The sequence below is a fragment of the Cyprinus carpio genome, chromosome B1 (assembly GCF_018340385.1).
Source record: "Cyprinus carpio isolate SPL01 chromosome B1, ASM1834038v1, whole genome shotgun sequence".
Classification (NCBI taxonomy): Eukaryota; Metazoa; Chordata; class Actinopteri; order Cypriniformes; family Cyprinidae; genus Cyprinus; species Cyprinus carpio.
The window spans coordinates 5,542,005-5,558,922 of NC_056597.1; positions in this window are offsets into that span (position 1 = coordinate 5,542,005).

Here is a 16,918-nt window from a genome sequence, read left to right on the forward strand (position 1 = left end):
TGCTTGGATAAAGCACTCTGTGAACAGCCAGCTTATTTGGCAATGAATGTTTGTGGCTTACCCTCCTTGTGAAGGGTGTCAATGATTGTCTTCTGGACAACTGTCAGATCAGCAGTCTTCCCCATGATTGTGTAGCCTAGTGAACCAAACTGAGAGACCATTTTGAAGGCTCAGGAAATCTTTGCAGGTGTTTTGAGTTGATTAGCTGATTGGCATGTCACCTTATTCTAATTTGTTGAGATAGTGAATTGGTAGGTTTTTGTTAAATGTGAGCCAAAATCATCACAATTAAAAGAACCAAAGACTTAAACTACTTCAGTCTGTGTGCATTGAATTTACTTAATACAAGGTTTCACAATTTGAGTTGAATTACTGAAATAAATGAACTTTTCCCACAACATTCTAATTTATTGAGATGCACCTGTATATGAGTGAGATCAATCAATGCAATCAATGCAAATTTAAAACATTTCCATAACACTGTACGAACAAACAAAAGCAAATAAATAAATAGATTAGGGAGTCTCAATACTTTAGGATGGATTCTCTTATTTATCTCTAATGAAAGTTTACATCTCATTTATCGTTTGTATTTAACCACACATCAAGCCATCTGACTTCAACAGCTTTGCACTCAGTCAGTTCCTCTGTTGGCTATTCTCTGTCCCTCAGGGGAGCCACACAGCTGTGTGAGTTTAGCTCACGGTTGAGGTGAGGCCACACACAGTTAAAAAAAAAACACTCCTTTTTATGCTTAAACACACACTACGAAAGCTTTAACATGCAGCTCGACCTACATTTCAGCTACATTATTGATAACATAATACAGTGTGAAGCTGGCTTCTAATAAAAATTGTATTGTGTATTTCTCATCATAGCAAGATGGGACTGAAGGTACAGTATATGAAAAATAAGCATCAGCAGTGGGAGGCTAAGATAACAGCAGGCCCTTCAGGCACTAATGGACAGCTTTATGGCAATGAAAGTGAATTCTGTCTACATAGAGGAGAGTTTGATGCTCACTGCTGACAACATGTAAGTCTGAAGTTTGGTTCTTCGCTTCTATGTCTATGAGCAAAACACAGAAGTCTCACCTACCCGAGGGGTGTAAAGAATTGATGACCTACACTTTGACTTCTTACTACTTATTTTCTGCTTGTATGTGTGTGTTTAGATAAAGGATAGATCAGAAAGCAAGACTCTTAAAACGAATGTGGCAAGTATTTCCATGAGCACCTGTGACACAGAAAGAACTCTGTCTATTTTACTATTACATTTTGATGAACATTTTTGATATATATACTCTAAACACAAGGAGACTCTCATAAGAGTTGAGGAGCCAACAGTAATAACAGATAAAGGCTTATGGAGCAGAGAAAATGGGTATTGTGCTGTGCCCTGGGGCTTGACTGTTAAACCTTATACAGGACCACAACAGCATGACAAACAATGCTTCCACAAGAATTCCGTCTATAACGTATTCCTTAAAAACTGATTAGGAAGAGAAAGAACAACCTGAACTCCTGAACAAGAAAAGGTCATTTTTAATGTGCAAATTGATTAGTAGGTTAACTAGAAGAAAAAAACTAAGCATGCTGGTCAAACCTCAAAGTAAATGTCTAGGTAAAAAAATATATAATCACCCTTAGGTCATTCAAGTTTTAGATGAGTTTGTTCTTCATCAGATTTTGAGAATTTTAACATCACTTGTTCACCAGTGGATCCTCTGCAGTGAATGGGTCAGAATGAGAGTCCAAACAGCTCATAAAAACATCACAATAATCCACAAATAATCCACATGACTCCATCAGTTAACATCTTGTGAACAAAAAGCTGTATGTTTATTTAAAACCAAAAATCCATCAAGATAACTTTAACTTTATTAACTTTAAACTGTAGCTTCTGACCAAAATAGTCCCTAAGCTATAATGATGCTTCCTCCACTGAAAAAGTACATCCCCAGTTTTCCTCTCACATCAATTTCAGTTTAGATGGTGCTTGATCTGTGCAAATTTCTCATCTGATTCAGACTAGATGATTTTTCACTGGATAAACTTTAATTAAGCATTATGGATTCAGGACTTGTATTAATGTATGCAGGCTTTAGAACTTGTTAATGTGTAATCTGAATATGTACAATTTGTTTGAATGAATCAGGGCCTACAGCCCATACACTTTCCACTGTAACATGGCTGTCAGTCTCTAGGCAGAAAAAAGCATTTCAGTTTGGCACTCATGTTGTCAAAGATAATGTTCTTCTTTACACCCCACAAGGCAGGATGCAGAGCCCACAGGTGAGGGTCTACAATGTTACCTGTGTATCATGTCTTCGGTCAAACACAGGAACATCTGTATAAAGTGTTTTGGCAACCATGATAACAGAACCCCCCTTCTCTCCACGGCCAGTTTTAGTCAATGGGCATCCATCACTGATGCTAACAGCTCTGATTAAAAATACATCAACTGCAACTGGCCTCCTGATGGCAGCGCTTCATAGCGAGCATAATTAGGGGATGGGGAACTGTGATGATGAAGGGCAATGCACACCTGCTCTCCGCTAAATCACGCTTCTGTTGGTGAAGCTTGCATATTTCACCCCCGCAAATTAATTAATACCAAATTATGGATGGGACACCTTATTTATTTATGGTCGGAGTTGTCTAAAGTCAGCAAACATACCCCTCATTTCGTTTCACCTCACTTTCCTGGTTGTTGTCATATCAACTTATAAAATGTCGGTTGCGCTTTAATAAATACAAATTTTAAATTTAATAGATTGAACTTAAAATTAAGGTTAAAAAAAAAAACTGCATTTCATTACCTGAAATAATGTTAATATATCAAATTACTAAAATTGGTTTTACCCTTATAATATAATGACAACCACTTTAAAAACACAGACGACAAAGAGAAAGCCACACGATGTATTGATGTACATCACAAGTAGCTTTTCCACAAACTGAGGTAAATACTATATATATATATATATATATATATATATATATATATATATATATATATATATATATATACACACACACACACACACACACACACACACACACACACACACATATATACACTGAACAACATTATAAACGCAACACTTTTGTTTTTGCCCCCATTTTTCATGAGCTGAACCCAAAGATCTAAGACTTTTTCTATGTACACAAAAGGCCTATTTCTCTCAAATATTGTTCACAAATCTGTCTAAATCTGTGTTAGTGAGCACTTTTCCTTTGCCAAGATAATTCATCCACCTCACAGCATGATTATTGCGCAGGTGTGCTTTAGGCTGGCCACAATAAAAGGCCACTCTAAAATGTGAAGTTTTATCACACAGAACAATGCTACAGATGTCGCAACTTTTGAGGGAGCGTGCAGTTGGCATGCTGACTGCAGGAATGTCCACCAGAGCTGTTGCCAGTGAATTGAATGGTCATTTCTCTACCATAAGCCGTCTCCAAAGGCGTTTCAGAGAATTTGGCAATACATCCAACCGGCCTCACAACCGCAGACCATGTGTAACCACACCGGCCCAGGACCTCCACATCCAGCATCTTCCCTTCCAAGATCATCTGAGACCAGCCACCCGTACATCTGCTGCAACAATCGGTTTGCATAACCAAAGAATTTCTGCACAAACTGTCAGAAACCGTCTCAGGGAAGCTAATCTGCATGCTTGTCGTCCACATCGGGGTCTCGACCTGACTGCAGTTCGTCGTCGTAACCGACTTGAGTGGGCAAATGCTCACATTCGATGTCATCTGGAACTTTGGAGAGGTGTTCTCTTCACGGATGAATCCCGGTTTTCACTGTACAGGGCAGATGGCAGACAGCGTGTATGGCATCGTGTGGATGAGTGGCCCATGGTGGTAGTGGGGTTATGGTATGGGCAGGTGTATGTTATGGGCAACGAACACAGGTGCATTTTATTGTGGGCATTTTGAATGCACAGAGATACCGTGACGAGATCCTGAGGCCCATTGTTGTGCTATTCATCCACCACCATCACCTCATGTTGCAGCATGATAATGCAAGGATCTGTACACAAAAACATCCCAGTTCTTGCATGACCAGCATACTCACCAGACATGTCACCCATTGAGCATGTTTGGGATGCTCTGGATCGGCGTATAAAACAGCGTGTTCCAGTTGCTGCCAATATCCAGCAACTTCGCACAGCCATTGAAGGGCAGTGGACAAACATTCCACAGGCCACAATCAACAACCTGATCAACTCTATATGAAGGAGATGTGTTGCACTGTGTGAGGCAAATGGTGGTCACACCAGATACTGACTGGTTTTTAGACCCCCCAGACACCCCAATACAGTAAAACTGCACATTTTAGAGTGACCTTTTATTGTGGCCAGCCTAAGGCACACCTGTGCAATAATCATGCTGTCTAATCAGCATCTTGATATGCCACACCTGTGAGGTGGATGGATTGTTTCAGTAGAGGAGAAGTGCTCACTTACACAGATTTAGGTTTGTGAACAATATTTGAGAGAAATAGGCCTTTTGTGTACATAGAAAAAGTCTTAGATCTTTGAGTTCAGCTCATGAAAAAAAGTGCTGTGTTTATAATTTTGTTCAGTGTGTATACACACACAGTACGTTGTAGCCTATTTTTACTGACATCTCTAAGAGGGTAGAGACAGTTTCTTCATGCCTCAGGTAGTATCTGGTCAAGTTGGGATCACATGACCAAATATACCACCTTAAATAGTTGTGTTTGACTTGAAGCAGTGATGCGCAGACCAAAAGGTGTATGACATCGAAGTACGAGGGTGAGTAGAAAACAGACAATCGCATATGCTTTCGAATCAATCAGTATTCTAAACAGTATATACATCACTGATTGATCTGTTTCTAGCGAGATTCTTAAGTGCATCTGATGGACACTTTACTTTCGCATGTGACCAAAATTTGTTAATGGCAGTGAAATGACTTGACACATCACAGTGGTTACATCACATTGACAACGTGATATGAAGTATGTAGTAGCCTACGCCTACATTACATTCAATGTACTGTACTATTTAAATAATTAGCCTACTCATTCAAATGAAGTAGTCTACCTATACTCAGATAGTAGGCTATTCGATTCCTAATGCAGCTTAGTTTTCCGTAAAAAAACGCCCATTTTTTGAATTATGCATTGCATGTGTTTTAGGATTAAAGAAAATGTCCGTAAAACAGACGGATTGCAGAAAATTACCAGTGTCCATGTTTCTACAAATATATGATTTTTTTCTTTTAGTGTATATGTGAAACAGAACAGTATTTATTTGGCTACTGATAAGATTTCTTATCAGTAATATCAGAGTTTTCATGTAGTTCATGGCATTGAAGTGTAGGCTAATACATTTTTTAAAGTGCTTAAAAAGTTTTTTGTTTTTTTTTGTAATGAAAATGACCGCATGTGTCGAGCTCCCTCAAGATTCTATCACAACACATGCGCACGTTGTTTCTCCCTTGTGTGTACGACAACTTGCTGATGTAGAAAATTCACTGAACTAACACTCACGGTGTTGCGTCCAGCCTCACCCAATTTGCACCTTTGCCTCTCCTGTCAGCGCCAATGCTTTCCCTTTGGCGACAGCACCATGTCAACTGCCAACTCCCCACGAAGCAACTGAGACAAAGCGGTGTACAGGATGTCACAAACAACAGTGCGCGCACACGCACGCACACACACAGATGTGATCTTTAGATCTTAAATTCCAAAGAATCAAATCTCGTAAACATCTCAAAAGCCAATAAAACATGGATAATATCAACTAGTCGGTTAAAAGTCCCAGTCGTTGAGGTCTGTTTCTTTAAATATCTTAACGAGATTAGAAGGAAATTGAAGTGTTTGGAACTCGCAGTTAATTGACGCGGATGGGGTTTTTAATAAAGCATGCAGCGATTACAGCTGACAAACAGGTCTGTTGGCTTTTTAGGGGCATGGTGCTTAATAGTATCAGAACTCATTGGATTACATTTGTTTTCCTATTCACGCTTACCTAAGTCGTTAGGCTTTTTTCCACTTGAGTTTTAATTGTTACATTGGCTGAATTACAAGGGGAATAAGGGACAGTCTGTCAGATGAGCTGGAGAGAGATTCATTATAACAAATTGTCTTGACATCATTGTGCACAGAAAGTGTAATGTCTCAAAATATTAGACAAACACCACAGGGTTTGAAAATTGGCTACAGAGTCATAGACACTGTAAAAAGTGGCAACCTGCAATTGTTTATTTATACCTGTATTATTTATACCTGATATGACATCTAAAAATAATTTTGTTGGTATAAAATAATGTATAAGCCTATATTTTGGTTCTGTGATGATAAATAAATACAAATTTGGACTTGAATTAAACCAGTTTATTTAGATGTTACCAGCTTTTTGAACTTGGCATGACTTCTTTCTCTATAATTTTTTTTTAATATCAAAATTATTTCCAGTGATGTGTACATATCAGGGTCAGAAATTTACCAGGGCTCTGGGTCAAAATGCTAAATCATCCATATATTTAAAATATGGGAACAAAAAAGTGGTAAAGAATTGGTAAATTCATATTTGACATCTATTATCTAACATTATCAATATCACACTTGTAACCGTGCACTCATCAGCCATAGGTATAATCACAGCTGTGCTGATATAGAGTGATCTACACATCATACACTATAATGACAAAAAAAAAATGCTGAAAAAAAAGAAAAACCTGAAATAATTACATTGTATAACTACCCATACCATTTTCTAGGACACTTGATATTTACATTTATGTATTTAGCAGACATGACTTACAGTGCATTCAGGCTAACATGTGTTCCCTGGGAATCAAACCCACAACCTTTTACACTGCTAACACAATGCTCTACCTCTGAGCCACAGGAACACATATTTAGCTCAGGAGCATTCCAGTTTTGGTGGATCATCTTTGAGATGTTTCAGCACTTTGATTGGAGTTAACCTGTGGCAAATTCAATTGATTGAACATAATATGGAAAGGCACACACCTGGGGCCTAACAGCTGAAAATGCTTAGCAAAAACCAAGCCATGAGGTCAAAGGATTGACCTGTAGAGCTGAGAGGAAGAATTGTTTTGAGAAACAGATCAGGGGAAGACTACAAAAATGTCTGCAGCATTGAAGGTTTACAGGATCATGTGGCCTTCATAATCCTTAATGGAAGAAGTTTGGAACAACCTCTTACTAGAGCTGGTTTCCTGGCCAAACTGAGCAATTGGAAGAGAAGCCTTGGTTAAAGTGGTGATTAGAAGCTGGTTGAGCTACATGATCATGGGAGCTCCATGACCATCAGATGGGAGAAAATTACAGAAGGACAAACATCACTGCAACACTCAACCAATCTAGGCTTTATGGCAGATTGGCCAGCCTCTGCTCAGAGTGCTCAGAACCTCAAACTAGGCAGAGGATTCACCTTCCAACAGAACAATGACCCTAAGCAAATGGTTAAGAGAAGGCGAGAGTATCTTATAAACAACCCTGTAAATTCCCTTGGGTGGCCCAGCCAGAGCTCTGACCCAATCAGCTCTGACCCAATCACCTGAAAATGAACTTGAGAGGATCTCTGAGAAAAATGGCAGAAAATCCTCAAATGCAGATATGCAAAATTCATTGCATCATACCCAAAAAGACTTGAGCCTTTAATCACTGCCAAAGGTGTTTCAAATAAGTACTGTGTTAAGGGTATAAATACTTGTACTTATTACAGTTTCTCCTTTTTAATAAGTTTGAGAAGTTATCATAGATTTTTTTTTTTTATTTGTCATTACAGTGTATGAAGTGGAAATTAAAGAGGAAAAACTTTTTTTTAAAGCAATTTAATAAAAGGCTGCAACAAAACAAAATGTATAAAAAAATGAAGAGGTATATGAATACCTTTACAGGTCATCATATATGTGCTATATGTTCTATGGTCGGTACAAGGCTACAGTGGTTAAAAGCACTCTTAAAAGCAGGCGTATATCTTTTGTCATAGCTATCTCACTCAGTAAAACAATCAATAAGGCTCATAATTCATGTATCTGGAACTCCCTTGAGCCATTTAAAGTAGAGACCATGGCAATTGGTGCATTTCATTCTTTCCCTTGGATGTGAAGAAAGGCATTAAAAGATGGAAAGGAATAGCAAGAAAATGAGTAAGGGAACAGAATAAGAAAAGCAGAGGAAGAACATTGGGACTCCATTCAAAGCTTCACTGTCTGCCGGGTGACTGTCACTCTTTATTAGAGGGTGGAGAGAAGTGTAGCTCGCAGGTTCAGTGGGAGGGAATGAAGGATAGCAAGAGGAAGGGGTGGCAGCTGTGGAACAATGACAGGGTCTGTGTCCAAGGCTCCTCAGGCAAAACACCAGTTTTCCTACTGCTGTGAATTCATCTCACTCTCTCCTGTGGATAGAGAGAGATAGAGAGAGGTGGAGGTCAATGCCAATCATATGTGCTGTCCATCACACTGGATGCGTTCACAGAGGCAATTAAATGTACTTTGGCACTGCCACATATATATTTACTCACTATGAATGGTTTTAAGTCAGTTATTTCTATCTTTTGCTGCACTGTAAAATTTTTCAAGCTGTTTTAACTAATTATTATTTAGTAACTAGTTCCACAGAAATTTTACCTTCTCTCAGTTTCTCTCTTTAAAGTGTTATCTGAATTGTTAGTTTTTAGTTGGCTCAAACCTTACTGAACTAATTTTATAGTCCATTCAGCTAAAATGTTTTAATCGGTAAAACATTTAGAAAACTACAGCAAATTATGTCAATTAAAATTTAACCATTTACTCCATGTGTATTTGTTACCTAAACTAAGATTTATTATTAAATCAAATTACAATTACAGGGCCAAGCATTACAGAAGCAAGCATCAGACCAACTAGAGCAATGAGTAATTAAAACCATTTTAAGATGATTTTAGTCAAAATGGCTGAAAAATCATAAATACAACCACTAGTAATATGATTTATTTGGATTATCACTTTTGACCAACAGGTTGCGCTGTTATTAGATATATGTGGTGTGTTTTGTGTGAGGTGAAATGGCACACACAAAGTTTGGTGTCAATATGTCAAAGCTTTGCAGAGATACAGCCTCAGAGTCATTTTAGCAACATGCCAGAAAAACTGTGCCTTATGGTTCAGAAGTTATTAGCATTAACATGAGTGAAAGTTTGGACAAGTGTTGGCACTAGAAAGTTTGATTTAGAGACTCCAAATTTGCTATGGTTAATGTTGGGACTGTCCTCTATCAGTGTGCCAAATTTCACAACTTTCCCATAAGCGCTTCTATGGACTCAAGTGTGGAAGAAGAAACGGAAGAAGAAGAAGAAGAACGCTTGGCCCCTAATGATTAACTGGTGTCTATCAATCACTAAAAACACACATTACAACACATAATAGCCTTTAATTAATAACAATCTGCATTTATCATTTTTTTTTATACGGATTAACATACAAGCTTGAAGAGAAAAAAGTCAGCTACATCTTGGATGGCCTGAGGGTCAGTAAATTAACAGCAAATTTTCACTTTTGGGTGAACTATCCCTTTAAAACTCCAGTTGACAAACATCACATCTGTAATACAACTGCAAAATTCAGTTTAAACTTTGATTATTGAACTAAAATAAGACTCAACAAGTTTAAAAAAATGTTTGCAAACAAACATTTACAAATATTACTACTGTTCACAATTATATGAGGCAATGAGGCAGAAGTTAAAACAACAACAACAACAACAACAACTGGTTACAGTATATAAAATCAAGTCAAGTCACCTTTATGTACATCACACTTTATACAATAATGATTGTGTCAAAGCAGCTTCACAGAGTCAAACAGGAAAATAGTTTGTCAATAATTCAAGAGGACAATAACAAAGAGTCATTTTCCATGGAAGCTAAAGTCAGTTCATTTATCATTTAGTGATGTCACCATCCAGTTCAGCTCTCTTCTAATAGTGTCTGTGCAATCAGTCAAATGTCCCCTACTAAGAAAGCCAAAGGCAAAAGTGGCAAGAAACCAAAACTCCATCAGTTACAAAAATGGAGAAAAAACATTGGGAGAAACCAGGTTCAGTCGGGGGGTTTGTTTTCTTCTGGTCAGACAAAACTAGCATGGCGTGGTTTAATTCCAGACTGCAACACAAGTCAGATTGTGCAGAGGACTCGTCTGGTTCCCGTGTTCTTGTCCCGATGGCCATCTAGATAACGTGGTCTTCACTGGGCATCTGTTTTTGGAACTCATCTAGTTGCCATGGTCTTTGCTGACATTCAGGGCTTTTGAATTCATCTCTAGGTGCTGATCCACCATCTGGACTGGATACGGACTGGATCAGGGTGACTGCGGTGACCATCTGATCTGGATACAGACTGGAACTGGGTGGCTACGAGCAATAAAGCACATTATAATTGTAGTAAAAACTCAAACATTTACACATATTAGCTGGAATGAAAACAATAAAGTCTTAGTCTTGAAAGTACACACACACACACTTGGTCACGTGCCAGTGTTTGGTGCCTTGGAAGAACTGACTGGGTTGCATCTGAAAACTTGCAATGATGTCAAAGCACCAATGAAACTTTTTGGCCACACCCTGATGAAGAAAGTATAATTTATCTAAAAAAAATGAAACGATGCCTTTAAATCATTTTCAATGTAACAATATCAGTTAATTTAATTTGTGATGGAACAGAATTTGCTACCATTTTTTTTTTGGCACACAAAATAAATCATATAATCCAACGCACAGCACAGGGAGCATTGATGTTGACTGTGTTCATTTTGTAACAGAACACACATTTCTTATTATAAGTTTAAACAGCATAAACAACATCAAAATATAGTGGTCATGCCTGTTGTTGATAAATACCAATGGTAACATTTTACAAACTGATTGATCAATTGTCCCAAATCCAATGTTTACTGAGAAACGGTCTTTCCCAGTGCACAAACACATGTGCACAGCCTGCTGACTCTTTACCTAGGGAACTGACTGTGATGCTTTGATAATGGCCTTGTGAAAGGATTCAGTTAATTTTCAGTCATTTTCATTCAGAACGATGAACTCATTATTATTTCATTATTATTTTTACTTATTTCAGTGTGGCTGGTTGTTAGTCAAGTTTAATGTCATCTTTTAACTTCACAGGACAATTGCAAAAATGCGCACATGCTGTTTGATTTATTTTTTTTTTTACTTTTTTTTTCCTGGGGTATTTCTGACCCTAAGACTCAACTAATGCGATTCTCCAGCTGTGATCCTTGGAGAGTCTTTGGGCACTGAAACTCTCCTCCTCACTGTGCATTAGGAAGATATAGACACATGTCCTCTTCCAAGCAGATTTGTAACATCTTAGGTTGATTGAAACCTAATTGCCCTGATGGTGGAAATGGGGATTTCAAAAAGATCAATGAAAGAGAAGTCATTGAAAATTATATGTAATATATACAGTACCCATGTGTGTGTTATCTTTCCATTAGTGACAAAGTGTTATGTGTTTATGTAGTGACTTGTACAGTTTAATCAAGTAAACTCCATGTGGCTTGTGCTACACAAACACAACTCACACACACTTTATTGGTCAGATCAAACACAATCACAGCTCAGCCACACGGGGTTGGCTAATTATGGGTGGCAGCTGGCAATGAGGGCTTCCTTTAGGAGCTGGGTCCATGTATGAGTTTTGTGTGTTCAAACACCGTGGATGAAGTATAGATCTTGCTCTACTGTCTAGTATGAGCTGACAGCCCTTAATTTCAAGACAGTTGAAGATGGAAACGCAGAGTTGAATTAACAAGGTGAATGAGGCATTAAATGAACCTGATGTAACTCGGCTCCTTTCGACATGCAGGGGATGAACCAGTGATACAGTTACGTGTGCCTACATGGTGTGTGGCTTGCTTATGATTCTAGTTTTGAAATATGTTTCACATAGTTTGTTTAGAAATGTATCCTCTATGAAGCCCCTCTTGGTGTCAGTTTATTTGATGGAAAATTCAATGACTTAGAAAAGAGAATATTTCAGCAACACACTGGATGTTCTGTAAATTGGACAGCACAACGACAAAAAGTAATTTCGATGAAAATCAATATAAATATCTGTCTGTAAGGCAAGAACATTACACTGTCACCCATAACCTACTGTTGGTGCATGGAATATAAAAGGGAGGAACGCTTGGAGAAATAAAGGAAACATTCATCAGACTAATTTTGTCTGCGAGCAAACAGCGTCCTTTTCATCGACTGAAAAATCAAAAGAAGGAGAAAATGTATTCAATCTGGCAGATCTAAATGGGATATATCCAACGAGTATATTTTGAAACCTGCTGATATAACCGAATGAGAAGCTCAGAGGTGTGAAGATGGTAAAGTAACATTGCCTGAAGTAGTTATAGTGAGCAGAAAAAAAAATTAATGGGTGTTTAAAACAAGTGAAATATCACCTTGTTATTTCCACCAGAGTCCGACGGGACATATACAAAGAAGGCAATTTGCTCATGTCAAATGATGTCTCTCTGCCCAGTTTGCCGTTTGAATGCACGCGCTAAGGTGAGACGAGCGCGCGCTGACATATGCAGACTAGTTTAAACGCATCTAAAATGCTCGTTGGATATATCGATCCACTTGATCCTAGCAGAATGAGATGCAAACAGCCTTGTCCCCATCTGTAGCAACCATAATCATGATATATAATAGTTTCTTCCTGCCTCAATATCTGATTTGAATATGATGACATAATTCATACGATGTCTTGTTATGCCAAGTGTAGATGTTTTTTTTTCTTTCCTGGTATTTCATATTTGGTAAGACAATCGCGCTTTATAACAGACGGTATCAAATATACCAGATACGAAACTTTAAAAAAAAATATACCTTTAAAAAATCTAGTTTTACTTTTCCCTAAATTAGTTTTTTTCTCCGACCTTCAGCACCCTGGACAGCACTATTGTACAGCAGAAAACGATGTAGAAGTTTAAGTGCTTTATGACGAGAAATGTACTACTAGCATACTGTACGTGTGCTTGTGTATATACGTTTTATATTTGCACTTTATTTTTTTCTCCACTCTACAGCTTTTAACGACCAACACTTGTGAGTCCACACAAAATCAGATCAAAGAAATCTTAATATGACTTTAAAAATGTCAAAGGTGGAACTAAAAACCCTCTTCAGCAGCCACTGAGTCAGGCTGGTTGGCTGATTGGTTAAGGATGGTGGATGTGGGCCAGGTCACAGAGGCTCAGTGGCTGTTTGCCTGCAGGACTCTAGTCTTTGATGAGAGGGACATGTCACATGTTGTTTCTTCATCTGGCCAAGAGGCCACAAATTTATTTGAACACAGACTGAGAGCCAATCAGAGATGTTCCCAGCTGTCTTAGTCAACAAGCCTGTGCAGAGCAACACATCTGAGCCTATGTATTTATAGAACAAAAACTGATACTACTTGTATAAGCATTGTGTATTAAGAGATACAGATTTTATATGCAGAATGTCTGATTTCTAGGTATTTAAGAAGGCATGACCAGAAGTGCTGATCAATTTGCACTCAAAAAAATAAAAAAAAATAAACAAATAAATAAATAATAATAGTAATAATAATAATAATAATAATAATAATAATAAATAACCTGCAGTTGTTAATATAAGGAGATATTTCTACATGATTTGCCCATATAAAGTAGCTTTGGCAATTAGGTTGACAGAGCCATATTAAATCATATTTTGCCTTAAATAAAACCAGTTAATTTGGATGTTACCATTTTTTTAAGTGCAATACCAAATATGCTAATAACTGTTTTCAACAAAGCATATTACCATGGAATTCTTTTTGTCTTTTTGTATGTTTGTTTCCTCAGTGTGGCAAAAAAATTCTCAACCTGTTAAAGAACATCCATACAACAAAACAAATAGCACATGCAATATGCTGGTGTGGAACTACTCTCCTAAATTTCTCCTAAAATGTCCTAAATATAAATAGATTTTATTCAAGTCAAAAATATTATTAATATTACAGAATGTATCTTAATACATGAGGTTACACCAACAAAATGACATTTAAGGGTTCGATCAAGTATGCAGTAGCAATTTCAGGTTACCACTTTTTATAGTGTTATAGACATAGAGGACACTGTAATGTTTTGTGTACAACACATTAGAAGTCATAGGGTACTTTGGCAAGACAAATAAGAGAGGCCAACAGCATCAGAATTGTAAATAAATAAACAAACAAACAATAGACATAAGAATTGCCTCCACAAACACACTGGAGTGCTAAAGAGGTGTGATTACACAAAATGGTGTGAATAAAATTAAATGAAGTGAAAGGAAAATTAGAATGAGAGGAAAAAGGGGAGAAAATGTTATTAGAGAAAAAACAGATGGCCAAATTCAGCATACCCTGGGGAATACAGGGGACAATTCACTGCACCTACAGTTATGAGTGCCAGGGAGTTTTTTATTAAGTGTGTGCATGTGTACGTGTATGTGGGGCTACATTATGTCTTAGTCTAAGACAAAGACATTCCAGAAAGTGAGCTCACGCTACATGAATGATGATGTCATAAAAAGGTTGAAAGATAACACCAATGAATGCTTACTGTCCTACCAAGGTATACAAATCGCGCACATAGAGCACTCTCAGATGACAGGCAGTGAGTGGAAATGAAGGATTTGGGGTTCCATCCCGTTACATTATGCAGCAGATGGCGTGTAGGCCGAGCCAGGCCGGGGCAGTCCCAGAGGTAACGCACACACATAGACACACTCACAGGATGGGAAGGGGAGGGGCAAAAAGCAGTATTGCCCCTGTCCAATGCTATTCTCCTCTCTTGCTCTCATAGAGCTTGCTTTAGTCCTGTGTCTGGTTCAAGGCATCAGGCAGGCCTCTAAAACCCTTCTTCTCTTCTTGAATCTTCTCTTTTTGAATACTGAGTTGTTGAGCTTTCTGAATCAGTGGTTCCAAGGGTTCTGAGAAGGTCACGATGAGCAGAGAATTTTTTTTTTTTTTTAACTAACTATAGAACTGTGCATTCTATACTAATGAATGCAACATAAAATGGAACATTTAATTATATTGTTTGGCCTTTGCAATTCATGGTTATTTCTGACATTTTCTATCACTTGTTCAAAGACAGACTCTCAGTCTGTTTTCAGTAATTGCTTCTGAAGTTCGGAATAATAAAAAGATGTAGAAATTTGAATGTTATTTTGAGTGAGTCATTGAATTATTCAGTCAGCCAATTTGTTCAAAAACCCAGATTAATTCTGGAACACCACTGTTGTGTGTTGCTCAGAAATATGTCAAAGTTAATTCTGCTTTGGCCTCATTTAGAACTGTTTTTGTTGAGCAGAAGAGACAATGAAAGTATGTTATTTAATATGAATTTTTTGTTTATTAAACTGCTACAATGCAAAATTGCATGCATAATCATGCTTTTGGTCTGAACATGAACACAATTGTAAGTCATATGCCACTTGATGTCCATTGTAAACTCTGGGTCCTGAAGCAGTTATAAGATGCTTCTCTTTCTCTCCTTTCTGTCTTCTTTTCTTTCTTTCCACTCAGTTGGAGCTGCACCTGAGGACCACTGCAGAGGGCCATGACCCTGACCAACGTGTGTGTGTGTGTGTGTGTGTGTGTGTGTGTGTGTGTGTGTGTGTGTGTGTGTGTGTGTGTGTGTGTGTGTGTGTGTGTGTGTGTGTGTGTGTGTGTGTGTGAGGGAGATCACATGGACAAGTTGTGTTGGTTTGAAAAATGAAAACAGCAAGTGTATTCATGGGAGAGGGAGACACTTATAATTGCAGTCACCATCAGTATGGTTCCAGTTGCTAGTTTTAGTATTATGTTGATTAGTGTCGTTATGTTTATGATCATATTCGCTGTGCAAGTTCATTAGTGTTGCTTGGCTGATTATGGACCTCCTGTACCTGAGTCACATGTTCACACAAACATAATGGACACACATTTCAGTCTTATTTTCAGGTGGACTCATGTGGACATACTGTATGTCTTTATATGTGTGGATTCACAACATAAGAAACTGAAAACACATCCCATAATGTTGCACAATAGTAATTTATTTCAGTTAAACCACATTATTGTTGCTGTCATTTGTCATCAGAAGATGATCTGTTTATCTAAGGATAAACGTAAGCAGCACTAGTACAACACTATAATTACAGCAGCAGGCATAATTAGAACCAGTCTGGTCTTATTACACAGACAGAGTGAAAGACCTCTATTCTGTCACGTTAGTTTATTGAATTCCCTGTTATTCAAACAGTGTGAAAAACAACTTCAGCTTGTGTAAAGATGCTTTCAAGTGAATTCAACACACAGGGAAACTCTTTAATGATTTATGTGACCATTTGGAAGGTAGTTTTATTTTTTCTTAGTGTAAATGTAACATTAATAAATTACCTTAGTCATTTACCAGAAAGCCAACTTCCCACTCAGTAACCTATAGCATATCTAGTCAGTGCCAAGAGTCTGCATAGATCTTTCTAAATCAGGAGCTGATGAAAGAGCCAATTCACAAACAAGTTCATTAAAGCAAGAGACCCAAATCAAAACCTATCCAAAATGTCCTTCCTACTTTGCACACTACCATGTGGTCATCTTGCCCCCTTGTCCCAATAGCAAAATAGATGCCAAGGGAGCAGCAAGCCACCCCTCCCCAAACTACACATACACTCTTGCTCACATGCCCCTTTGATTTAACTGAACCATCATGGAGGTTTGGCATGGCGATGAGTTTAATGAACCCATCAGCCAGCTGGAGCAAAAGGACAAGAGTCAGTTAAAGAGGAGTGAAGAGAGAGAGAAAGGGGTGACCCATTCTGCTACATGCATCTCAAGCCAAAGGGCCAGAATGATAAGAGAGGGAGCAAAGCCAAG